Here is a 16,335-nt window from a genome sequence, read left to right as displayed (position 1 = left end):
CAAAATCCCATGCCCAGAGAACTTCAGGTAGAGTTCGGGGAAATGCTCGGTGGACAACCCAGGCAGGGTAAGGATCAGCATTTACACACTACTCAGAGAATTTTAATTTTCAGGGATGGATTTTTAGCCCAATACAAGTTGAAGAAAAGTGGTTTCGTAAAAATCGCAGAAATTTTTTTTTCAGAAACTTCGGGGTGCCTGGAGGTCGCGGTGCACCACGCGACAGTTGTATTCCAAAACTGAGTCACCCAGATCACACAAGTACCCAAGCGTGCTTGAAACTCATTCAAATGCAAGTGCTTCTATCTGTTGTCTTGATTGTTTCCCACTCATTCCTTTTGGTTTGGGGAATATGACAAAATCCCATGCCCAGAGAACTTCAGGTAGAGCTCGCGGAAATGCTCAGTGGACAAACCAGGCAGGGTAAAGATCAGTATTTCCACACTACTCAGAGAAGTTTTATTTTCAGGGATGGATTTTTAGCCCAATTCAAATTGAAGAAAAGTGGTTTCGTGAAAATCGCAGAAATTTTTTTTTCAGAAACTCCGGGGTGCCTGGAGGTTGCGGTGCACCACGCGACAGTTGTATTCCAAAACTGAGTCACTCAGATCACACGAGTACCCAAGCATGCTTGAAACTCATTCAAATGCAAGTGCTTCTATCTGTTGTCTTGATTGTTTCCCACTCATTCCTTTTGGTTTGGGGAACATGTCAAAATCCCATGCCCAGAGAACTTCAGGTAGAGTTCGGGGAAATGCTCAGTGGACAACCCAGGCAGGGTAAGGATCAGCATTTCCACACTACTCAGAGAATTTTTATTTTCAGGGATGGATTTTTAGCCCAATTCAAGTTGAAGAAAAGTGGTTTCGTGAAAATCGCAGAAATTTTTTTTTCAGAAACTCCGGGGTGCCTGGAGGTCGCGGTGCACCACGCGACAGTTGTATTCCAAAACTGAGTCACTCAGATCACACAAGTACCCAAGCATGCTTGAAACTCATTCAAATGCAAGTGCTTCTATCTGTTGTCTTGATTGTTTCCCACTCATTCCTTTTTGTTTGGGGAACATGTCAAAATCCCATGCCCAGAGAACTTCAAGTAGAGTTCGCGGAAATGCTCAGTGGACAACCCAGGCAGGGTAAGGATCAGTATTTCCACACTACTCAGAGAATTTTTATTTTCAGGGATGGATTTTTAGCCCAATTCAAGTTGAAGAAAACTGGTTTAGTGAAAATCGCAGAAAATTTTTTTTCAGAAACTCCGGGGTGCCTGGAGGTCGCGGTGCACCACGCGACAGTTGTATTCGAAAACTGAGTCACTCAGATCACACGAGTACCCAAGCATGCTTGAAACACATTCAAATGCAAGTGCTTCTATCTGTTGTCTTGATTGTTTCCCACTCATTCCTTTTGGTTTGGGGAACATGTCAAAATCCCATGCCCAGAGAACTTCAGGTAGAGTTCGGGGAAATGCTCAGTGGACAACCCAGGCAGGATAAGGATCAGCATTTCCACACTACTCAGAGAATTTTTATTTTCAGGGATGGATTTTTAGCCCAATTCAAGTTGAAGAAAAGTGGTTTCGTGAAAATCGCAGAAAATTTTTTTTCAGAAACTCCGGGGTGCCTGGAGGTCGCGGTGCACCACGCGACAGTTGTATTCCAAAACTGAGTCACTCAGATCACACGAGTACCCAAGCATGCTTGAAACTCATTCAAATGCAAGTGCTTCTATCTGTTGTCTTGATTGTTTCCCACTCATTCCTTTTGGTTTGGGGAACATGTCAAAATCCCATGCCCAGAGAACTTCAAGTAGAGTTTGCGGAAATGCTCAGTGGACAACCCAGGCAGGGTAAGGATCAGTATTTCCACACTACTCAGAGAATTTTTATTTTCAGTGATGGATTTTTAGCCCAATTCAAGTTGAAGAAAAGTGGTTTCGTGAAAATCGCAGAAAATTTTTTTTCAGAAACTCCGGGGTGCCTGGAGATCGCGGTGCACCACGCGACAGTTGTATTCCAAAACTGAGTCACTCAGATCACACGAGTACCCAAGCATGCTTGAAACTCATTCAAATGCAAGTGCCTCTATCTCTTTTCTTGATTGTTTCCCACTCATTCCTTTTGGTTTGGGGAACATGTCAAAATCCCATGCCCAGAGAACTTCAGGTAGAGTTTGGGGAAATGCTCAGTGGACAACCCAGGCAGGGTAAGGATCAGCATTTACACACTACTCAGAGAATTTTAATTTTCAGGGATGGATTTTTAGCCCAATTCAAGTTGAAGAAAAGTGGTTTCGTAAAAATCGCAGAAATTTTTTTTTCAGAAACTCCGGGGTGCCTGGAGGTCGCGGTGCACCACGCGACAGTTGTATTCCAAAACTGAGTCACCCAGATCACACGAGTACCCAAGCATGCTTGAAACTCATTAAAATGCAAGTGCTTCTATCTGTTGTCTTGATTGTTTCCCACTCATTCCTTTTGGTTTGGGGAACATGTCAAAATCCCATGCCCAGAGAATTTCAAGTAGAGTTCGCGGAAGTGCTCAGTGGACAACCCAGGCAGGGTAAGGATCAGTATTTCCACACTACTCAGAGAATTTTTATTTTCAGGGATGGATTTTTAGCCCAATTCAAGTTGAAGAAAAGTGGTTTCGTGAAAATCGCAGAAAATTTTTTTTCAGAAACTCCGGGGTGCCTGGAGGTCGCGGTGCACCACGCGACAGTTGTATTCCAAAACTGAGTCACTCAGATCACACGAGTACCCAAGCATGCTTGAAACACATTCAAATGCAAGTGCTTCTATCTGTTGTCTTGATTGTTTCCCACTCATTCCTTTTGGTTTGGGGAACATGTCAAAATCCCATGCCCAGAGAACTTCAGGTAGAGTTCGGGGAAATGCTCGGTGGACAACCCAGGCAGGGTAAGGATCAGTATTTCCACACTACTCAGAGAATTTTTATTTTCAGTGATGGATTTTTAGCCCAATTCAAATTGAAGAAAAGTGGTTTCGTGAAAATCGCAGAAAAATTTTTTTCAGAAACTCCGGGGTGCCTGGAGGTCGCTTTGCACCACGCGACAGTTGTATTCCAAAACTGAGTCACTCAGATCACAAGAGTACCCAAGCATGCTTGAAACTCATTCAAATGCAAGTGCTTCTATCTGTTGTCTTGATTGTTTCCCACTCATTCCTTTTGGTTTGGGGAACATGTCAAAATCCCATGCCCAGAGAACTTCAAGTAGAGTTCGCGGAAATGCTCAGTGGACAACCCAGGCAGGGTAAGGATCAGTATTTCCACACTACTCAGAGAATTTTTATTTTCAGTGATGGATTTTTAGCCCAATTCAAGTTGAAGAAAAGTGGTTTCGTGAAAATCGCAGAAAATTTTTTTTCAGAAACTCCGGGGTGCCTGGAGATCGCTGTGCACCACGCGACAGTTGTATTCCAAAACTGAGTCACTCAGATCACACGAGTACCCAAGCATGCTTGAAACTCATTCAAATGCAAGTGCCTCTATCTCTTTTCTTGATTGTTTCCCACTCATTCCTTTTGGTTTGGGGAACATGTCAAAATCCCATGCCCAGAGAACTTCAGGTAGAGTTCGGGGAAATGCTCAGTGGACAACCCAGGCAGGATAAGGATCAGCATTTCCACACTACTCAGAGAATTTTTATTTTCAGGGATGGATTTTTAGCCCAATTCAAGTTGAAGAAAAGTGGTTTCGTGAAAATCGCAGAAAATTTTTTTTCAGAAACTCCGGGGTGCCTGGAGGTCGCGGTGCACCACGCGACAGTTGTATTCCAAAACTGAGTCACTCAGATCACACAAGTACCCAAGCATGCTTGAAACTCATTCAAATGCAAGTGCTTCTATCTGTTGTCTTGATTGTTTCCCACTCATTCCTTTTGGTTTGGGGAACATGTCAAAATCCCATGCCCAGAGAACTTCAAGTAGAGTTCGCGGAAATGCTCAGTGGACAACCCAGGAAGGGTAAGGATCAGTATTTCCACACTACTCAGAGAATTTTTATTTTCAGGGATGGATTTTTAGCCCAATTCAAGTTGAAGAAAACTGGTTTAGTGAAAATCGCAGAAATTTTTTTTTCAGAAACTCCGGGGTGCCTGGAGGTCGCGGTGCACCACGCGACAGTTGTATTCGAAAACTGAGTCACTCAGATCACACGAGTACCCAAGCATGCTTGAAACACATTCAAATGCAAGTGCTTCTATCTGTTGTCTTGATTGTTTCCCACTCATTCCTTTTGGTTTGGGGAACATGTCAAAATCCCATGCCCAGAGAACTTCAGGTAGAGTTCGGGGAAATGCTCGGTGGACAACCCAGGCAGGGTAAGGATCAGCATTTACACACTACTCAGAGAATTTTAATTTTCAGGGATGGATTTTTAGCCCAATACAAGTTGAAGAAAAGTGGTTTCGTAAAAATCGCAGAAAATTTTTTTTCAGAAACTTCGGGGTGCCTGGAGGTCGCGGTGCACCACGCGACAGTTGTATTCCAAAACTGAGTCACCCAGATCACACAAGTACCCAAGCGTGCTTGAAACTCATTCAAATGCAAGTGCTTCTATCTGTTGTCTTGATTGTTTCCCACTCATTCCTTTTGGTTTGGGGAATATGACAAAATCCCATGCCCAGAGAACTTCAGGTAGAGCTCGCGGAAATGCTCAGTGGACAAACCAGGCAGGGTAAAGATCAGTATTTCCACACTACTCAGAGAAGTTTTATTTTCAGGGATGGATTTTTAGCCCAATTCAAATTGAAGAAAAGTGGTTTCGTGAAAATCGCAGAAATTTTTTTTTCAGAAACTCCGGGGTGCCTGGAGGTTGCGGTGCACCACGCGACAGTTGTATTCCAAAACTGAGTCACTCAGATCACACGAGTACCCAAGCATGCTTGAAACTCATTCAAATGCAAGTGCTTCTATCTGTTGTCTTGATTGTTTCCCACTCATTCCTTTTGGTTTGGGGAACATGTCAAAATCCCATGCCCAGAGAACTTCAGGTAGAGTTCGGGGAAATGCTCAGTGGACAACCCAGGCAGGGTAAGGATCAGCATTTCCACACTACTCAGAGAATTTTTATTTTCAGGGATGGATTTTTAGCCCAATTCAAGTTGAAGAAAAGTGGTTTCGTGAAAATCGCAGAAATTTTTTTTTCAGAAACTCCGGGGTGCCTGGAGGTCGCAGTGCACCACGCGACAGTTGTATTCCAAAACTGAGTCACTCAGATCACACAAGTACCCAAGCATGCTTGAAACTCATTCAAATGCAAGTGCTTCTATCTGTTGTCTTGATTGTTTCCCACTCATTCCTTTTTGTTTGGGGAACATGTCAAAATCCCATGCCCAGAGAACTTCAAGTAGAGTTCGCGGAAATGCTCAGTGGACAACCCAGGCAGGGTAAGGATCAGTATTTCCACACTACTCAGAGAATTTTTATTTTCAGGGATGGATTTTTAGCCCAATTCAAGTTGAAGAAAACTGGTTTAGTGAAAATCGCAGAAAATTTTTTTTCAGAAACTCCGGGGTGCCTGGAGGTCGCGGTGCACCACGCGACAGTTGTATTCGAAAACTGAGTCACTCAGATCACACGAGTACCCAAGCATGCTTGAAACACATTCAAATGCAAGTGCTTCTATCTGTTGTCTTGATTGTTTCCCACTCATTCCTTTTGGTTTGGGGAACATGTCAAAATCCCATGCCCAGAGAACTTCAGGTAGAGTTCGGGGAAATGCTCAGTGGACAACCCAGGCAGGATAAGGATCAGCATTTCCACACTACTCAGAGAATTTTTATTTTCAGGGATGGATTTTTAGCCCAATTCAAGTTGAAGAAAAGTGGTTTCGTGAAAATCGCAGAAAATTTTTTTTCAGAAACTCCGGGGTGCCTGGAGGTCGCGGTGCACCACGCGACAGTTGTATTCCAAAACTGAGTCACTCAGATCACACGAGTACCCAAGCATGCTTGAAACTCATTCAAATGCAAGTGCTTCTATCTCTTTTCTTGATTGTTTCCCACTCATTCCTTTTGGTTTGGGGAACATGTCAAAATCCCATGCCCAGAGAACTTCAAGTAGAGTTTGGGGAAATGCTCAGTGGACAACCCAGGCAGGGTAAGGATCAGCATTTACACACTACTCAGAGAATTTTAATTTTCAGGGATGGATTTTTAGCCCAATTCAAGTTGAAGAAAAGTGGTTTCGTAAAAATCGCAGAAATTTTTTTTTCAGAAACTCCGGGGTGCCTGGAGGTCGCGGTGCACCACGCGACAGTTGTATTCCAAAACTGAGTCACCCAGATCACACGAGTACCCAAGCATGCTTGAAACTCATTAAAATGCAAGTGCTTCTATCTGTTGTCTTGATTGTTTCCCACTCATTCCTTTTGGTTTGGGGAACATGTCAAAATCCCATGCCCAGAGAATTTCAAGTAGAGTTCGCGGAAGTGCTCAGTGGACAACCCAGGCAGGGTAAGGATCAGCATTTACACACTACTCAGAGAATTTTTATTTTCAGGGATGGATTTTTAGCCCAATTCAAGTTGAAGAAAAGTGGTTTAGTAAAAATCGCAGAACATTTTTTTTCAGAAACTCCGGGGTGCCTGGAGGTCGCGGTGCACCACGCGACAGTTGTATTCCAAAACTGAGTCACCCAGATCACACGAGTACCCAAGCATGATTGAAACTCATTCAAATGCAAGTGCTTCTATCTGTTGTCTTGATTGTTTCCCACTCATTCCTTTTGGTTTGGGGAACATGTCAAAATCCCATGCCCAGAGAACTTCAAGTAGAGTTTGCGGAAATGCTCAGTGGACAAACCAGGCAGGGTAAAGATCAGTATTTCCACACTACTCAGAGAATTTTTATTTTCAGGGATGGATTTTTAGCCCAATTCAAGTTGAAGAAAAGTGGTTTCGTGAAAATCGCAGAAAATTTTTTTTCAGAAACTCCGGGGTGCCTGGAGGTCGCGGTGCACCACGCGACAGTTGTATTCCAAAACTGAGTCACTCAGATCACACAAGTACCCAAGCGTGCTTGAAACTCATTCAAATGCTCGTGCTTCTATCTGTTGTCTTGATTGTTTCCCACTCATTCCTTTTGGTTTGGGGAACATGTCAAAATCCCATGCCCAGAGAACTTCAGATAGAGTTCGGGTAAATGCTCAGTGGACAACCCAGGCAGGGTAAGGATCAGTATTTCCACACTACTCAGAGAATTTTTATTTTCAGGGATGGATTTTTAGCCCAATTCAAGTTGAAGAAAAGTGGTTTCGTGAAAATCGCAGAAGAATTTTTTTCAGAAACTCCGGGGTGCCTGGAGGTCGCGGTGCACCACGCGACAGTTGTATTCCAAAACTGAGTCACTCAGATCACACGAGTACCCAAGCATGCTTGAAACTCATTCAAATGCAAGTGCTTCTATCTGTTGTCTTGATTGTTTCCCACTCATTCCTTTTGGTTTGGGGAACATGTCAAAATCCCATGCCCAGAGAACTTCAAGTAGAGTTCGCGGAAATGCTCAGTGGACAACCCAGGCAGGGTAAGGATCAGTATTTCCACACTACTCAGAGAAGTTTTATTTTCAGGGATGGATTTTTAGCCCAATTCAAGTTGAAGAAAAGTGGTTTCGTGAAAATCGCAGAAAATTTTTTTTCAGAAACTCCGGGGTGCCTGGAGATCGCTGTGCACCACGCGACAGTTGTATTCCAAAACTGAGTCACTCAGATCACACGAGTACCCAAGCATGCTTGAAACTCATTCAAATGCAAGTGCCTCTATCTCTTTTCTTGATTGTTTCCCACTCATTCCTTTTGGTTTGGGGAACATGTCAAAATCCCATGCCCATAGAACTTCAGGTAGAGTTCGGGGAAATGCTCAGTGGACAACCCAGGCAGGTTAAGGATCAGCATTTCCACACTACTCAGAGAATTTTAATTTTCAGGGATGGATTTTTAGCCCAATTCAAGTTGAAGAAAAGTGGTTTCGTAAAAATCGCAGAAAATTTTTTTTCAGAAACTCCGGGGTGCCTGGAGGTCGCGGTGCACCACGCGACAGTTGTATTCCAAAACTGAGTCACTCAGATCACACAAGTACCCAAGCATGCTTGAAACTCATTCAAATGCTCGTGCTTCTATCTGTTGTCTTGATTGTTTCCCACTCATTCCTTTTGGTTTGGGGAACATGTCAAAATCCCATGCCCAGAGAACTTCAGATAGAGTTCGGGTAAATGCTCAGTGGACAACCCAGGCAGGGTAAGGATCAGTATTTCCACACTACTCAGAGAATTTTTATTTTCAGGGATGGATTTTTAGCCCAATTCAAGTTGAAGAAAAGTGGTTTCGTGAAAATCGCAGAAAAATTTTTTTCAGAAACTCCGGGGTGCCTGGAGGTCGCGGTGCACCACGCGACAGTTGTATTCCAAAACTGAGTCACTCAGATCACACGAGTACCCAAGCATGCTTGAAACTCATTCAAATGCAAGTGCTTCTATCTGTTGTCTTGATTGTTTCCCACTCATTCCTTTTGGTTTGGGGAACATGTCAAAATCCCATGCCCTTAGAACTTCAAGTAGAGTTCGCGGAAATGCTCAGTGGACAACCCAGGCAGGGTAAGGATCAGTATTTCCACACTACTCAGAGAATTTTTATTTTCAGTGATGGATTTTTAGCCCAATTCAAGTTGAAGAAAAGTGGTTTCGTGAAAATCGCAGAAAATTTTTTTTCAGAAACTCCGGGGTGCCTGGAGATCGCTGTGCACCACGCGACAGTTGTATTCCAAAACTGAGTCACTCAGATCACACGAGTACCCAAGCATGCTTGAAACTCATTCAAATGCAAGTGCCTCTATCTCTTTTCTTGATTGTTTCCCACTCATTCCTTTTGGTTTGGGGAACATGTCAAAATCCCATGCCCAGAGAACTTCAGGTAGAGTTCGGGGAAATGCTCAGTGGACAACCCAGGCAGGATAAGGATCAGCATTTCCACACTACTCAGAGAATTTTTATTTTCAGGGATGGATTTTTAGCCCAATTCAAGTTGAAGAAAAGTGGTTTCGTGAAAATCGCAGAAAATTTTTTTTCAGAAACTCCGGGGTGCCTGGAGGTCGCGGTGCACCACGCGACAGTTGTATTCCAAAACTGAGTCACTCAGATCACACAAGTACCCAAGCATGCTTGAAACTCATTCAAATGCAAGTGCTTCTATCTGTTGTCTTGATTGTTTCCCACTCATTCCTTTTGGTTTGGGGAACATGTCAAAATCCCATGCCCAGAGAACTTCAAGTAGAGTTCGCGGAAATGCTCAGTGGACAACCCAGGAAGGGTAAGGATAAGTATTTCCACACTACTCAGAGAATTTTTATTTTCAGGGATGGATTTGTAGCCCAATTCAAGTTGAAGAAAACTGGTTTAGTGAAAATCGCAGAAATTTTTTTTTCAGAAACTCCGGGGTGCCTGGAGGTCGCGGTGCACCACGCGACAGTTGTATTCGAAAACTGAGTCACTCAGATCACACGAGTACCCAAGCATGCTTGAAACACATTCAAATGCAAGTGCTTCTATCTGTTGTCTTGATTGTTTCCCACTCATTCCTTTTGGTTTGGGGAACATGTCAAAATCCCATGCCCAGAGAACTTCAGGTAGAGTTCGGGGAAATGCTCGGTGGACAACCCAGGCAGGGTAAGGATCAGCATTTACACACTACTCAGAGAATTTTAATTTTCAGGGATGGATTTTTAGCCCAATACAAGTTGAAGAAAAGTGGTTTCGTAAAAATCGCAGAAAATTTTTTTTCAGAAACTTCGGGGTGCCTGGAGGTCGCGGTGCACCACGCGACAGTTGTATTCCAAAACTGAGTCACCCAGATCACACAAGTACCCAAGCGTGCTTGAAACTCATTCAAATGCAAGTGCTTCTATCTGTTGTCTTGATTGTTTCCCACTCATTCCTTTTGGTTTGGGGAATATGACAAAATCCCATGCCCAGAGAACTTCAGGTAGAGCTCGCGGAAATGCTCAGTGGACAAACCAGGCAGGGTAAAGATCAGTATTTCCACACTACTCAGAGAAGTTTTATTTTCAGGGATGGATTTTTAGCCCAATTCAAATTGAAGAAAAGTGGTTTCGTGAAAATCGCAGAAATTTTTTTTTCAGAAACTCCGGGGTGCCTGGAGGTTGCGGTGCACCACGCGACAGTTGTATTCCAAAACTGAGTCACTCAGATCACACGAGTACCCAAGCATGCTTGAAACTCATTCAAATGCAAGTGCTTCTATCTGTTGTCTTGATTGTTTCCCACTCATTCCTTTTGGTTTGGGGAACATGTCAAAATCCCATGCCCAGAGAACTTCAGGTAGAGTTCGGGGAAATGCTCAGTGGACAACCCAGGCAGGGTAAGGATCAGCATTTCCACACTACTCAGAGAATTTTTATTTTCAGGGATGGATTTTTAGCCCAATTCAAGTTGAAGAAAAGTGGTTTCGTGAAAATCGCAGAAATTTTTTTTTCAGAAACTCCGGGGTGCCTGGAGGTCGCGGTGCACCACGCGACAGTTGTATTCCAAAACTGAGTCACTCAGATCACACAAGTACCCAAGCATGCTTGAAACTCATTCAAATGCAAGTGCTTCTATCTGTTGTCTTGATTGTTTCCCACTCATTCCTTTTTGTTTGGGGAACATGTCAAAATCCCATGCCCAGAGAACTTCAAGTAGAGTTCGCGGAAATGCTCAGTGGACAACCCAGGCAGGGTAAGGATCAGTATTTCCACACTACTCAGAGAATTTTTATTTTCAGGGATGGATTTTTAGCCCAATTCAAGTTGAAGAAAACTGGTTTAGTGAAAATCGCAGAAAATTTTTTTTCAGAAACTCCGGGGTGCCTGGAGGTCGCGGTGCACCACGCGACAGTTGTATTCGAAAACTGAGTCACTCAGATCACACGAGTACCCAAGCATGCTTGAAACACATTCAAATGCAAGTGCTTCTATCTGTTGTCTTGATTGTTTCCCACTCATTCCTTTTGGTTTGGGGAACATGTCAAAATCCCATGCCCAGAGAACTTCAGGTAGAGTTCGGGGAAATGCTCAGTGGACAACCCAGGCAGGATAAGGATCAGCATTTCCACACTACTCAGAGAATTTTTATTTTCAGGGATGGATTTTTAGCCCAATTCAAGTTGAAGAAAAGTGGTTTCGTGAAAATCGCAGAAAATTTTTTTTCAGAAACTCCGGGGTGCCTGGAGGTCGCGGTGCACCACGCGACAGTTGTATTCCAAAACTGAGTCACTCAGATCACACGAGTACCCAAGCATGCTTGAAACTCATTCAAATGCAAGTGCTTCTATCTGTTGTCTTGATTGTTTCCCACTCATTCCTTTTGGTTTGGGGAACATGTCAAAATCCCATGCCCAGAGAACTTCAAGTAGAGTTTGCGGAAATGCTCAGTGGACAACCCAGGCAGGGTAAGGATCAGTATTTCCACACTACTCAGAGAATTTTTATTTTCAGTGATGGATTTTTAGCCCAATTCAAGTTGAAGAAAAGTGGTTTCGTGAAAATCGCAGAAAATTTTTTTTCAGAAACTCCGGGGTGCCTGGAGATCGCGGTGCACCACGCGACAGTTGTATTCCAAAACTGAGTCACTCAGATCACACGAGTACCCAAGCATGCTTGAAACTCATTCAAATGCAAGTGCCTCTATCTCTTTTCTTGATTGTTTCCCACTCATTCCTTTTGGTTTGGGGAACATGTCAAAATCCCATGCCCAGAGAACTTCAGGTAGAGTTTGGGGAAATGCTCAGTGGACAACCCAGGCAGGGTAAGGATCAGCATTTACACACTACTCAGAGAATTTTAATTTTCAGGGATGGATTTTTAGCCCAATTCAAGTTGAAGAAAAGTGGTTTCGTAAAAATCGCAGAAATTTTTTTTTCAGAAACTCCGGGGTGCCTGGAGGTCGCGGTGCACCACGCGACAGTTGTATTCCAAAACTGAGTCACCCAGATCACACGAGTACCCAAGCATGCTTGAAACTTATTAAAATGCAAGTGCTTCTATCTGTTGTCTTGATTGTTTCCCACTCATTCCTTTTGGTTTGGGGAACATGTCAAAATCCCATGCCCAGAGAATTTCAAGTAGAGTTCGCGGAAGTGCTCAGTGGACAACCCAGGCAGGGTAAGGATCAGTATTTCCACACTACTCAGAGAATTTTTATTTTCAGGGATGGATTTTTAGCCCAATTCAAGTTGAAGAAAAGTGGTTTCGTGAAAATCGCAGAAAATTTTTTTTCAGAAACTCCGGGGTGCCTGGAGGTCGCGGTGCACCACGCGACAGTTGTATTCCAAAACTGAGTCACCCAGATCACACGAGTACCCAAGCATGCTTGAAACACATTCAAATGCAAGTGCTTCTATCTGTTGTCTTGATTGTTTCCCACTCATTCCTTTTGGTTTGGGGAACATGTCAAAATCCCATGCCCAGAGAACTTCAGCTAGAGCTCGCGGAAATGCTCAGTGGACAACCCAGGCAGGGTAAGGATCAGTATTTCCACACTACTCAGAGAATTTTTATTTTCAGTGATGGATTTTTAGCCCAATTCAAGTTGAAGAAAAGTGGTTTCGAGAAAATCGCAGAAAATTTTTTTTCAGAAACTCCGGGGTGCCTGGAGATCGCGGTGCACCACGCGACAGTTGTATTCCAAAACTGAGTCACTCAGATCACACGAGTACCCAAGCATGCTTGAAACTCATTCAAATGCAAGTGCTTCTATCTGTTGTCTTGATTGTTTCCCACTCATTCCTTTTGGTTTGGGGAACATGTCAAAATCCCATGCCCAGAGAACTTCAAGTAGAGTTCGCGGAAATGCTCAGTGGACAACCCAGGCAGGGTAAGGATCAGTATTTCGACACTACTCAGAGAATTTTTATTTTCAGGGATGGATTTTTAGCCCAATTCAAGTTGAAGAAATCTGGTTTAGTGAAAATCGCAGAAATTTTTTTTTCAGAAACTCCGGGGTGCCTGGAGGTCGCGGTGCACCACGCGACAGTTGTATTCGAAAACTGAGTCACCCAGATCACACGAGTACCCAAGCATGCTTGAAACTCTTTAAAATGCAAGTGCTTCTATCTGTTGTCTTGATTGTTTCCCACTCATTCCTTTTGGTTTGGGGAACATGACAAAATCCCATGCCCAGAGAACTTCAGGTAGAGCTCGCGGAAATGCTCAGTGGACAACCCAGGCAGGGTAAAGATCAGTATTTCCACACTACTCAGAGAAGTTTTATTTTCAGTGATGGATTTTTAGCCCAATTCAAGTTGAAGAAAAGTGGTTTCGTGAAAATCGCAGAAAATTTTTTTTCAGAAACGCCGGGGTGCCTGGAGATCGCGGTGCACCACGCGACAGTTGTATTCCAAAACTGAGTCACTCAGATCACACGAGTACCCAGGCATGCTTGAAACTCATTCAAATGCAAGTGCCTCTATCTCTTTTCTTGATTGTTTCCCACTCATTCCTTTTGGTTTGGGGAACATGTCAAAATCCCATGCCCAGAGAACTTCAGGTAGAGTTCGGGGAAATGCTCAGTGGACAACCCAGGCAGGGTAAGGATCAGCATTTACATACTACTCAGAGAATTTTTATTTTCAGGGATGGATTTTAAGCCCAATTCAAGTTGAAGAAAAGTGGTTTCGTGAAAATCGCAGAAAATTTTTTTTCAGAAACTCCGGGGTGCCTGGAGGTCGCGGTGCACCACGCGACAGTTGTATTCCAAAACTGAGTCACTCAGATCACACGAGTACCCAAGCATGCTTGAAACTCATTCAAATGCTAGTGCTTCTATCTGTTGTCTTGATTGTTTCCCACTCATTCCTTTTGGTTTGGGGAACATGTCAAAATCCCATGCCCAGAGAACTTCAAGTAGAGTTCGCGGAAATGCTCAGTGGACACCACAGGTAGGGTAAGGATCAGCATTTCCACACTACTCAGAGAATATTTATTTTCAGGGATGGATTTTTAGCCCAATTCAAGTTGATGAAAAGTGGTTTCGTGAAAATTGCAGAAAATTTTTTATCAGAAACTCCGGGATGCCTGGAGGTCGCGGTGCACCACGCGACAGTTGTATTCTAAAACTGAGTCACTCAGATCACACAAGTACCCAAGCATGCTTGAAACTCATTCAAATGCAAGTGCTTCTATCTGTTGTCTTGATTGTTTCCCACTCATTCCTTTTGGTTTGGGGAACATGTCAAAATCCCATGCCCAGAGAACTTCAAGTAGAGTTCGCGGAAATGCTCAGTGGACAACCCAGGCAGGGTAAGGATCAGTATTTCCACACTACTCAGAGAATTTTTATTTTCAGTGATGGATTTTTAGCCCAATTCAAGTTGAAGAAAAGTGGTTTCGTGAAAATCGCAGAAAATTTTTTTTCAGAAACTCCGGGGTGCCTGGAGGTCGCGGTGCACCACGCGACAGTTGTATTCCAAAACTGAGTCACTCAGATCACACAAGTACCCAAGCATGCTTGAAACTCATTCAAATGCAAGTGCTTCTATCTGTTGTCTTGATTGTTTCCCACTCATTCCTTTTGGTTTGGGGAACATGTCAAAATCCCATGCCCAGAGAACTTCAAGTAGAATTCGCGGAAATGCTCAGTGGACAACCCAGGCAGGGTAAGGATCAGTATTTCCACACTACTCAGAGAATTTTTATTTTCAGTGATGGATTTTTAGCCCAATTCAAGTTGAAGAAAAGTGGTTTCGAGAAAATCGCAGAAAATTTTTTTTCAGAAACTCCGGGGTGCCTGGAGATCGCGGTGCACCACGCGACAGTTGTATTCCAAAACTGAGTCACTCAGATCACACGAGTACCCAAGCATGCTTGAAACTCATTCAAATGCAAGTGCTTCTATCTGTTGTCTTGATTGTTTCCCACTCATTCCTTTTGGTTTGGGGAACATGTCAAAATCCCATGCCCAGAGAACTTCAAGTAGAGTTCGCGGAAATGCTCAGTGGACAACCCAGGCAGGGTAAGGATCAGTATTTCGACACTACTCAGAGAATTTTTATTTTCAGGGATGGATTTTTAGCCCAATTCAAGTTGAAGAAATCTGGTTTAGTGAAAATCGCAGAAATTTTTTTTTCAGAAACTCCGGGGTGCCTGGAGGTCGCGGTGCACCACGCGACAGTTGTATTCCAAAACTGAGTCACTCAGATCACACGAGTACCCAAGCATGCTTGAAACTCATTCAAATGCTAGTGCTTCTATCTGTTGTCTTGATTGTTTCCCACTCATTCCTTTTGGTTTGGGGAACATGTCAAAATCCCATGCCCAGAGAACTTCAAGTAGAGTTCGCGGAAATGCTCAGTGGACACCACAGGTAGGGTAAGGATCAGCATTTCCACACTACTCAGAGAATATTTATTTTCAGGGATGGATTTTTAGCCCAATTCAAGTTGATGAAAAGTGGTTTCGTGAAAATTGCAGAAAATTTTTTTTCAGAAACTCCGGGATGCCTGGAGGTCGCGGTGCACCACGCGACAGTTGTATTCCAAAACTGAGTCACTCAGATCACACAAGTACCCAAGCATGCTTGAAACTCATTCAAATGCAAGTGCTTCTATCTGTTGTCTTGATTGTTTCCCACTCATTCCTTTTGGTTTGGGGAACATGTCAAAATCCCATGCCCAGAGAACTTCAAGTAGAGTTCGCGGAAATGCTCAGTGGACAACCCAGGCAGGGTAAGGATCAGTATTTCCACACTACTCAGAGAATTTTTATTTTCAGTGATGGATTTTTAGCCCAATTCAAGTTGAAGAAAAGTGGTTTCGTGAAAATCGCAGAAAATTTTTTTTCAGAAACTCCGGGGTGCCTGGAGGTCGCGGTGCACCACGCGACAGTTGTATTCCAAAACTGAGTCACTCAGATCACACAAGTACCCAAGCATGCTTGAAACTCATTCAAATGCAAGTGCTTCTATCTGTTGTCTTGATTGTTTCCCACTCATTCCTTTTGGTTTGGGGAACATGTCAAAATCCCATGCCCAGAGAACTTCAAGTAGAATTCGCGGAAATGCTCAGTGGACAACCCAGGCAGGGTAAGGATCAGTATTTCCACACTACTCAGAGAATTTTTATTTTCAGTGATGGATTTTTAGCCCAATTCAAGTTGAAGAAAAGTGGTTTCGAGAAAATCGCAGAAAATTTTTTTTCAGAAACTCCGGGGTGCCTGGAGATCGCGGTGCACCACGCGACAGTTGTATTCCAAAACTGAGTCACTCAGATCACACGAGTACCCAAGCATGCTTGAAACTCATTCAAATGCAAGTGCTTCTATCTGTTGTCT

The sequence above is a fragment of the Atractosteus spatula genome, chromosome 4 (assembly GCF_055471065.1).
Source record: "Atractosteus spatula isolate fAtrSpa1 chromosome 4, fAtrSpa1.hap1, whole genome shotgun sequence".
Classification (NCBI taxonomy): domain Eukaryota; kingdom Metazoa; phylum Chordata; class Actinopteri; order Semionotiformes; family Lepisosteidae; genus Atractosteus; species Atractosteus spatula.
The sequence above is the reverse complement of the archived record's forward strand: the minus strand, read 5'-3'. Positions refer to the sequence as shown.